This window comes from Bidens hawaiensis, unplaced genomic scaffold, assembly GCF_021521415.1.
Source record: "Bidens hawaiensis isolate Kalapana, Puna unplaced genomic scaffold, B.hawaiensis_p1.1 tig00008505_1, whole genome shotgun sequence".
Taxonomy (NCBI): Eukaryota; Viridiplantae; Streptophyta; class Magnoliopsida; order Asterales; family Asteraceae; genus Bidens; species Bidens hawaiensis.
The window spans coordinates 214955-226129 of NW_027491606.1; the positions used below are offsets into that span (position 1 = coordinate 214955).

The 11175-nt window shown below is 36.4% G+C and overlaps 2 pseudogenes across 1 annotated transcript; one reads left to right on the forward strand and one right to left on the reverse strand.

Moving 5' to 3' along the window:
* Positions 1-1739: 1739 nt before the first annotated feature.
* On the forward strand, positions 1740-6779 carry LOC143529146 (uncharacterized; annotated as a pseudogene). Its single transcript, XR_013134603.1, has 4 exons — positions 1740-2045; positions 2995-3291; positions 3374-3511; positions 5247-6779. The product of XR_013134603.1 is annotated as an uncharacterized LOC143529146 (transcript).
* Positions 6780-8132: 1353 nt separating this feature from the next.
* LOC143529136 (uncharacterized) lies at positions 8133-9732 on the reverse strand (annotated as a pseudogene).
* Positions 9733-11175: the final 1443 nt, after the last annotated feature.

Here is an 11175-nt window from a genome sequence, read left to right on the forward strand (position 1 = left end):
CACCTACTTATTAAGAATAATCAAATCAGCAACAAGTGTTCGATCCATATCAACAGATCATATATGTTCGTGAAATATTTTAACTACAGGAACACATAGCAATATCTGGTTGTAAAATTTTGGTGATGAATGATCTGCACACACTTTGTCTGCTCGAACACTCATTATATACTTGTAAAAGAACACATAGAATCTGCTTGTTAATCTGCTTGTGATAAATTTGAATCCGCATCTTCTTGAGTTCCAGAAATTTAAACTTGAATGTGAACTTGTAATCATCCTCAAATCATCAATCGTTTATCCATTTTGCGCTAATTTCTCTGTTTTTTTACTTTCTATGAACAAACACACCTCAGATCTGAAATTAAATGCTGATTAAATGAAATTGAACATTGAAATATCATCAAATTCATCTTAAAATCATCAGTCTATCATCAATCTGAACATATAATCGTGAAATTGATGTTGAATCCCCGAACTAATCAACTCAAGCATCAATTCACATAAATTAGCTCCAAATCATCAAATTTCATCCAAATTCATGCAAACCCACCCCCCCCCCCCCCACAAAAAAAAAAACTTCAACTAACTTCATAACTTAACGTCCATGGCGGATTCAAGAGCGAATTAAACCAAATTCAGCGGTTAAACTGAATGCTTCGGTTAACCTCCCTCTGATACCGATCGACAAATCAGAGCCTCGGTGCGGAAGTGTGTAAAATGGTGATAACGAGCTCAGATCTAGGATCGATCTACATGTATTCTCTCTTGAAAGATATAGACGGATGTGGAGAGTTTGATTCAATCACAATTAATAATAAGATGAACATGCAATTGAAACACAACACAGATCAATGTAGTAGGCTTTCATAACCGAATAATCCAATGAAGAACACTCATACATACACATGAACACTTGCCACCCCGGAAGAGCTCTTCCCGAGGGGAAACTTCCAATTCACACACATGAACTAAAACAAACGAGCTAATCATCTATTTATACTTGTCTAAGTGCCTTGGTGAAGAACCAATAAAATTTCATAAAACCCATTTAATTCGCCCAAAAATTTTCAACTTCTCATTATTTTCTCGTCATCGACTTGCAATTAATATTTAATTTAAACGAGTAACGATTCGATGTGTCGGTATAAAATATAGAACCCAACACATTTACTCATGTCTTTAAGGCTTAAGCCCTTTCCAGAACGAATACTTACTTTATCTCATGCCGAAAATTGGTCACGATGACACCCCGAGAGTCCACAGTGACAAGACTCAAGGAGGAGATCCCCTTCACTCACATAAGATGTGACCCTTTAGTGCAGGGATATGTGGAACAGCATAACCGTTATCAATTAGATAGCTACGAGAACATAATAAATATGTATACACGATATATTGCCTTCATGCACTATCATACAATTTTTTTTTGTAGTTTTTTACGATTTTTTTATAAAAATGGGTCTCTAATTTTATAAATTGAAAATGAATTTACCAGGTAATTAAGCTTTAAAAACATGGGTTAGTTTATAAAAAGAAGGTGATTATGATTCTTAAAAGCGGTGCTGACAAATGCTTTATAACATTAACCGTGGTTAAAGTTAATGTCACCCCTCTCCCAATATCACTTCACCATCTTCTTATTGTCACCCTCTGGCGCTCACATCATTCAATTTTTTAACTTAAAACTCAAAAACAAACAAACCACTCCCAATAAATAAATAACCAACCAACTGACGATCACACACCGGAGATGATGGTAGCAGGTGTTTCCAGTCGACTACGAGGCGGAAGTATCTAACCGCCTGCTTGAAGCCACGTCATCCGGCGACATGAAATCGGCGTTTGAATGCATTCGCGATCCCTACGTTGACGTCAACTTCGTCGGCGCTGTTACGTTGAAGTTTCGTGTGGCGGAGGTTCAGTGTGGAGACGATGAATCGGAGAATGCGGTGCGCTTTGAGTGCCGCGAGTATAAATCTGACGTCACGGCTTTGTTCGTTGCTGCTCATACCGGAAATGTGACACTCGTCAGAAACTTACTGGTATTAGACTTTGAAATCAGATCATATATAGCTTTTAATTCTATTTCTATTTATTTTATTCTCCGCAAATAATAGTTAGTTATTTAACGACACTACTCTTTGATTAGTACGCATCATAGAAATGCACAATCTGTATCAGTAACTCGTATAGTTATGGTTGTAAAATCACGGCCTAGGCCTGAGTACTCCTCGCCTAGGCCAAGGACCTGGCGAGTGATCCCCGAGTACTTGTAACTCCCCAGTTGACCGAGTTAATTGGTAGCGGCTAGCCACTTTTGCAACCATGTGCGTTAAATGCTGCCTTGTTGAACACCGGGGGGGGGGGGGAAGATTTACAATTTTTTCTAAACACTCAAGGACTTTGATATGTACATTGAAGCAGTCAATGCATGAGTTGTGTCTTCACAACATGAAATTAATATTTTAATGGTGAGTTTCATCGTAAAATGTGAAGCTACATATTAGAAGGCAACACAAACTGATTCGGAAACACAACTAGTATTCTGCGGGCAACCGGTCAACAGGTGTAAAGTAAGGTGCAAATCTAGGCAAAAGCAAATTCTGTATCAATTTTCCTTTAGACCCTTGAACACCAAAAAGCTAAAGTTTACAAGTGTGATTGAGAAATGATTTGACTATATTTGGATTTTAGAGTTTACAACTGTGATTTGTAACCCAAATATTTGAATTAATAATTGCTCCATTAGGCAAATATGTAGACGTACATGTATAAACTATAAACGCAACAGCATCTCATGGGATCAGTGAATATGCCCATCATATAGTGTCCATCATCTACTACCAATAAATTTTGTGATCTGCATTTATGAAAAAAAACAAATGAAAGAATACTATGCTCATAATCTCAAGTGGGGCTTTATTATTGTTGGTATTATATGATTTGTGACATGAAAATTTGTTTTGTTGTTGATATTTTGGTAAACGACAGAGCGGTGGAGCCAATGTGAATCAGAAACTATTTAGAGGCTTTGCATTGACGGCAGCTGTACGAGAGGGCCACCTTGAAATCTTTGAGATCTTACTCAAAGCCGGTGCATCTCAACAGTCATGTGAGGAAGCTTTGTTAGATGCCAGCTGTCATGGGCGAGACGGGATATTTATCGACTTGCTAATGGCTTCTGATCTCATTAGGCCCAATGTTGCTGTTCATGCACTTGTCACTGCATGTTGCAGAGGGTTTGTAGATGTGGTTGATGTTCTTTGAAGGTAAATAAAACATAAATGTGTCAGTTGACTTTTTTTATTATAATTAAGTAATTAACATTACTAACCACTATTTTCAATGTGTTTCTGATCTGTGATGACAGTGTGGTTTAGATATAAATGCATCTGCTAGAGTCCTGTTGTGCTCATCAAAGCCTTCTCTTCATACAAATATTAACTGCACACCGCTTGTGGCAGCGGTTGTTAGTAGACAGGTTGCTGTTGTTCGTCGGTTGTTACAGGTAATCTTCCAATCCAGTTCTGATTATAACATTTTTAATGCTAAATTATTTTCTAAGAATTTAATAAATAGTGCAGTCCATTTACAGAATCACAGCCAGGGCATTCAAACAGAATGTACAAAATTACTAACCTAACCAATTCGTAACCGAACAAATAACTGAACCAAACAAAACTGGAGGTTTTGGTTTTGCATGTAATTAAAACCAAAAAAGCCACACCGAACCGAACTTATGAATTTTTATTTTTAATTTTTAATGCTAAGTTATTTTTTAAGAATTTAATATATATTGTAATCCAAACAACTTAGTCCAAATGTATAATAATCAATTAATCATTAATTAAAGGTTTAGGCCCAAAATCGTTATTCTGTTCCAATTATTTCTTCAGTCCAAAAATTCAAACCCAAATGGTAAAACCTAAAAAAACCAAATTGAGCCCAAATCGAGAACCAAAACACAAAAACAAACGTTTTTCAAAAACTTAAGTACTAAACTTTCGGTTTTTGTTTTGGTTGAACCCAAAGCTGACATAAACCGACCCATGTACACCCCTTATAACCTGGTATCTCTTCTAACAGGATGGTTGACTTGGCTTAGGGTCTTACACTTACGATATTAATAGTTTGATATAATTTCCCCAGTACCCTTGGATTATTAGCAGAACCCCATCCAATATTAAGATAAAACTCCTTTAGACACTATCTTTATAAAGATTCCGGGGCCCTTTGAAGTCTTTATTATAACGACCGTAGAACATGTCGACGTCTGTTGCCATTGAAACTTATGACGCTTGCATCATAATGGTTCACCAGAAAATCAGACACACATTTGTCCGATTGTTGGTTGTTGGTATTCAGAGCAGTGTAATGAATTACACATCATATCTTTTTACCTTGGTGGATGGGATATTAATTTACTTCACTACCAATTGACATGTAAAAGAAAAAAAATGTCCAAAACATGTCACCAAGTGCCTACTAAATTCGTCAGAGCTGTTCCTAAAATATTAACAGACTGTCCCTACATAAGATAAACAAATACGGAACGTACAAGGTACAAGTTATTGACTTATTTCTAGCTGGCAATGACAGGAATATTGCCCATTGAGATATCATTTTGGGTCGAATTATTGGATAGTGGTGCTATTACATGTAATTGCCTCTAATTATATATAAAAGTATAAAATTTTAAAATAGCATTTTAAGTCAACCCGGTTTACCTATACAAAGATGATCTATTTTAACTTGTAAATTACAGGTCTCAGTCCTTTAGATTTACCCTAAACAGCTAAATTACATGTATTTTTTTAACCAAAATAATTACGAAGAACGTCTATTATTAAAAAAAAAAAGCTACAAATTATGCCTTTTTAGACGTTAAATTTTCCTGTTAAGTCATTAATGTGTAGTGCATAATAGAGTATTTTGTTTTTTTATCTATCCACTATAAAAGGAAACTGAAACATATATTCATCAAGTCATTTTTTTTATTGATCCACTAAAAAAGGAAACTAAAAAGCTTGTTTGAAAACGAGTTGGCTTGGTTCGGTTTGTAAAAATAAAAGATTTACTCGACTAGTCACGAGCTGTCTCATGTTACTAATGAGCTAAGCTCGAGCTAACATTTAAGTAAAACAAGCTAAGCCGGGTCGACTTGTTCACAAGTTGTGACAATAATGCTTTGCTCGTCTTTTTCTAGCACAAACAGGAACTAACACCTCTCAATTGTTTTGAAGGCTGGGGCCAACGTCAACTTGAAGGTCCAGTTAGGAGCATGGTCATGGGACACAACTTCAGGTGACGAATTCCGGGTCGGTGCCGGACTAGCCGAAGCCTACCCGATCACCTGGTGTGCAGTGGAGTACTTTGAAGCTACGGGCTCCATACTACAAATGTTACTCCAACACATCCCCGCTGCCACATGTCACAACACCCGAACCCTCCTCCATCACACCGTCCTTTGTAACAACACACGTGCCCTAAAAACGCTATTAAAATGTGGGTCCCACATTGAACACCCGATCAAAACCACACAAAATGACGAAACCCGATCCCTTCACATGGCCGCACGACTCGGGTTTCCATCGGTTCTTCAGCTGTTAATCGACTCGGGTTGCGATATTAACTCCAGAACTAAAAAAACCGGTGAAACTGCTTTATGGATAAGTGCTAAGTTTAAACAGGAAGAATGTCTACGAGTGTTGACCAAAGCTGGTGCCGACCTTGGTTTGACCAGTTTGACCGGTCAAACCGCCGAGTCAATAGCTAAGTCAACTCGTTGGTCAAATGGGTTTCAAAAAACAATGCTTGGCATCATTAGATCCGGTTTGATACCCATATCTAGTAACACAACCATCTTCTCACCTTTAATATTCGTAGCTCACTCAGGAGACAAACAAGCTTTAGAAACTTTAATTAATCGTGGCGATATTAATCTCGACGAGCAAGACAAAAACGGGTTTTCAGCCGTTATGGTGACGGCAATGAGAGCTGATATTGAAGCCTTTAGGCTTATTGTATATGCCGGGTGCGATGTTAAGCTAACTAACAAATCCGGGGAAACTGCGATCTCTCTATCGAAAAATAATATTAATTCCGACATGTTTGAGAAAGTAATGATTGAGTTCACGTTAGAAAAGGGCAGCCAAAACGCTAGAGGTTTTTACCCTCTGCATTATGCAGCCCGTCACGGGGACACTAATGCGGTCAAACTGTTGACTGGGAGAGGGTATGACGTAAACATCCCTGATGGGGACGGGTACACGCCCCTCATGTTAGCTGCACGAGAAAACAACGTGAAAATGTGCGTGCTGTTAATCTCGTGCGGGTCTGTTTGTGGTTTCATGAATATAAAAGGTGAAACCGCACTCTCGTTGGCACGAAAACATGCGTCGAACGTGGCCGAGTGTGTGATATTAGACGAGCTTGCTAGGGTGATGGTTCTTAGTGGTGGGAATGTTTTGAAACAAATGAAGGGTGGACGAGGTGGTTCACATGTGAAAGAGTTGAAAATGACGAGTGGAGGGGTTTTGAGATGGGGTGATTCCAGAAAGAGAAACGTTGTTTGTCGGGAGGCTGAGGTGGGACCCAGTGCGGGTTTTGTGAAGTGTCGGGGGAAGAAGGGTGATGGTGACGTGGCGGGGGTTTTTAGGGTGGTGACGGTGAAGAAGAAAGAGGTGCATTTTGTATGTGATGGGGGGTTAGAAATGGCTGAGTTGTGGGTTAGGGGAATAAAGCTTGTGACTAGAGAAGCTTTAAGTGGTGAGTAGAGTTTAAAAAGTAGTTATGTTTGTTTAAAGCTGTTGTATTGTATGCGTAGATATATGGTAGCATGAAAGCATGAAATACTTCGTCTTGAAGTATTAGTTTCCTTTAAATAAATGCAATTTTCCTTCGATAACAATGAAGATATTATTGTGGTTTATGCGATCTTTACGATTAGATTAGCGTTAATTACTTTCTTGTATTTAAATGACAGTCCGTCTGCAATTAAGCTTAAATTCCACATGGACGAAATTAACATACCTTAAAAGACAGCCTAAGAATCACCAGATTTGGTAACTCAACAACTGTTACCAACCATTGACTATTGATTTTGTTCTAGACAAGATTTTAAAAAGAATAACGTCTCCTATCTTTGGTGGATTTATGTAAATTGTTTCTTGGTGGATTTAACTTCTTTTTTTTTTTCAGGTTCACGTTTATTTTCAATTAGTGGAATTCAACTATAACTTATCTTGTTTGCATTGAATAATCACTTACTTGATTTGCTTAATCCGTGCGCAGGTTCACAATTATCGTAATTATCGTTTTAATAGTCAATAGTTAATTGAAATTGGGGGTTGTTTTTGTTTAATAAAATCCTATATTAGCAAATGTGGTTGGTTACTTGAATTGTTTGTTTTGTGAAATTTAGTGTTTACAGTAGCTGCAAGTAGACGAGTTTCTGAAACTTGAAGTGTTTGATTTCGAGTTAATTTTCTATTTTATCACTTTATGTTATTATTTTAATTTTAAAACCGTTCTAATTTTAATTGGTTCCTGCAGGTCTTTTTCCCCCCCCTTTAGTTGAACTGGTTTATGCAATTATCTGGGACATTTAGGTTGAGTTGCTTTAAGTAGGTTTCTACTTTTTCTTTAACTTGAGCTAGTTTCTACAATCTAATACTTAAAATTAAAAATTTATACTTTAGCAACCCAACAAAAAATTTATACTTTCCATTTTGATCCGAATATATGTTTTGCACTTAGCTATGAGAATTTCTGAACTCAAGTCATAATGTATATATATGATAAATAAAACTCCCCCACCACCAACCAGAACCAGAAGACAAAAGAAAATAGCAGATTGTGGTCCAAGAAAAATCCATTGATATTTTGTCCTCTTCCTTTTTCTTGCATCTTCATTTATTTATGTTCAAAATTTATATAGTTTTCTTTGATCATTTGCCACCCACATTTATCCAAAATATTAAATCGTAATTCGATAATTAGAATATCAACATGTTATGCACCTTTTATTTTATGACTGAAAACAATAAACAGAAAGCAGGACCATAATGATATGTAACACAAATCAAAAGAAAGCATAACAAAGAACAAAAATAAACAAGACCTTGATTCTAGTCACTTTCAGACCCATCATCATCATCTTCATTTTCATACAATGTTACCACTTTCTCAATGAGCCTTTTCTTCACACCTTCAAGAACAGCTTCTCTAGTACCCTAGCAACACCTGCGCACAAAACCATATGAGATTAACACATAACTATAGTCTGTTAACCTTTAAAGGGTGAATCAGTGCTAAGCATCTGAGTTAAGGGTGTGCACAAAACCAAAATAACCGAACAGTAATGGGAAATACTGACGTTACTGAACTGAAAAAGATGAAGTAACTGAACCCAATCAAAACCGATGGTTTATGTTTATGTTTTTTCCAAAACCAATTTTGCAGTGTAGTTTTGGTTTTGCTATAAACCAAAAACTGAACAGAACCAACTGAATGCAAACCAAAACACAAAAATTGAAAAAACTAATAAGCCAGATTCTAAGCCATTTTTGTAGTGCAAAAATTTTAGGTCCAAATATGTAATAATCAATTAATTGTTAGTTAAAAAACATAAGCCCAAAGTTTTAGACCAAAATTGGTTATTTTGGGCCTATATTTTCGTACCAAAATTTTCAAGCATAATGGTAAAACCGAACCAAACCCATTGCTGAAACTGAAAACCCTAACCAACCCATGCACGATTCTTGTCTCTCTAGGAGCGGTCTTAGATATTACAAAATTATATAACGGGACAAGTTAGGTTTTAGTGTATCCAGTTAATTTCCATTATATACGGGGTTCTACTTTATTGTATTCTATGATTATATAATATTATAGAAATAATAATTATTATTACAGTCTTTATGTATACCATCATTTCTCTATTGACACATGAATATACGAAGTACCTTCAGGAGTGCATCTTCTACCAAAGGTATGTAACCCGACATAATTCGCCTTGAGAACACTGTTATTATAAACCACCACAGTCGGGAGATTCTCATCCGGATAATCATGAATGCAATCAGTTGACACAATTTTAACAAACTTTGTTGCTGGATACATTGTTGCCAGTTCTTTCATACATTGCATTAAAACATCGCATTCATCGTGCCTATTTAAACATCATTATTTCTAATCAAATACTAATAAAAAAAAAGTACACACAGACGTTAGACATGCCATTTAACGGGCTTTTATACAAGTCGTATGAAAGCAAAATGATTCAGGGCCGTACAAGATTCTCCTTGGTTCCGATAATTAATTGATTCGATATTAGATTATCATAATCATCTTTATTTGACTCAACACAACACAACACAACACAAGACTAAACATTGATTATTAATTCATAATTACCCATTCTTGTATAAGACAGCAATGATCCACACATCTGCTGGAGCTCGTGTCACCTCACGCAGGAAATCGGATCAAGAAATGGGTTCGATTGAACCGAATCTCGCAATTTTAAGAAGACGGTTGATCATGTATTGTTGGATCACGGTCTGCATCGTCTTCTGGGTCTGGGAGTTGTTCTTCTTCTTGGGGAGAAAACGGGTCGGGTTTGAATGCGGGTGGTTTGGGAGGCAAGTTGCCGAGCTTTCGTTGAATGTCGTCCCATTCAGTTGATGATCCTTCAACGTCTTTGTATATAAAGTGATAGTCCGACATTGTAAATGAAATACAATACAGAGAATTAGAGAATAAATAAAATAACAGAGAATAACTAAACCAGTTATTGGGCTAGGGTTGTTTTTATTATAATTGGCCCGATCAAGGCCCGGCATGTTTACCTTTCTCAAGTTAACCAAGTGCGGGTGGGTATAATTGTTAAAATAAATAGGAGTTAAATATCATTTTAATACATATGGTTTGTTCAATTACGTAACTGTAGTATCGCTTTTGAATTTATTGTAAATAGATACTTTACATTTCTAAAACTTACAATTTTAGTGTTTTTTTCTAACCCCGTCTAATTTTGTCTGTTAAGTCAGGAGCACTTTGGCAACTTTGTTATTTACTTTTCTTTTATTAATCAAATTTCTCCTGTTTTTAGAAAATATGCATCATCATCTTCATCCATCCATTTCCTTGTTGCAATAAAAATGTTCATCCTTGATCTCCTTTCACCAATCAAAATGCATGGGAGTACGATGAATTGGGTTTTCAATGTCGAGCAGTTGATTATGCGAATGGGGTTCAAGATTTGAGTTTTCTATGTGTTTGGGGGTCAGGGTTTCCATCACCTGCAGCTTGCTCCACGGTTCCAAACCGACTAGACGTTAGTAATCATACACCTTTTGTCAAATAGGTTTTCTGTCTCACTTTCATCAATTTGAACTGATTCCTGCCTCGCTCAAGATCTTTCATTTCTGGTTTCCGTTGATTAACATCAATTTTATGTTTATTTTTCTACAAGTTCAGGGTTGAAAGTGTGATTGAAATTTGGGGTTTGTTGAGATCTATGGTGGTGGAAATTGTGTGGTAGAATGTGGTGGTTCATAAGGTTAAATTTCTCATTTCAGATTGAAAGAAACAGGGGTAATAGTTTAGGATTTTGTGAAGATGATGAAAGGGAATGATGAAGATGATGTTGATTTACTTTAATTTACATATTAAGTTTTTTACATTGATGGCCAGAGGTGGGGAGATCTTTTGTGTAGGAATTTTTTGGTTAGGAAAGTGTAAAAGGGAAGAATTTGATTAAAAGAAAAGAAAAAAAAAGAAAATAACAAAGTTACCAAAGTATTCCTGACTTAACGGACAAAAATAGACGAGGTTAGAAAAAAGTACTAAAATTGCAAGTTTTAGAAATGTGAAGTATTCATTTGCAATAAATTCAAAAGTGATACTACAGTTGCGTAATTGGACAAACCACGAGTACTAAAATGAAACTTGCCTCAAATAACTAGTAACTTGCTCTAAAAAGGCTCGCTCGAGACCGGCTCGGTTGTAAACGAGTTGGATCGGCTCGTAAACAAAATGAACGAGTTTGGTTTGGCTCTTTCTCTTTTTCACGTAACAGTTTACGACTCTAATGACCAACCCCCAACACTCCCATACTTATTATTGATTTGATGACATGTGACATAGTTTATTTTTTCCATCGTCCAT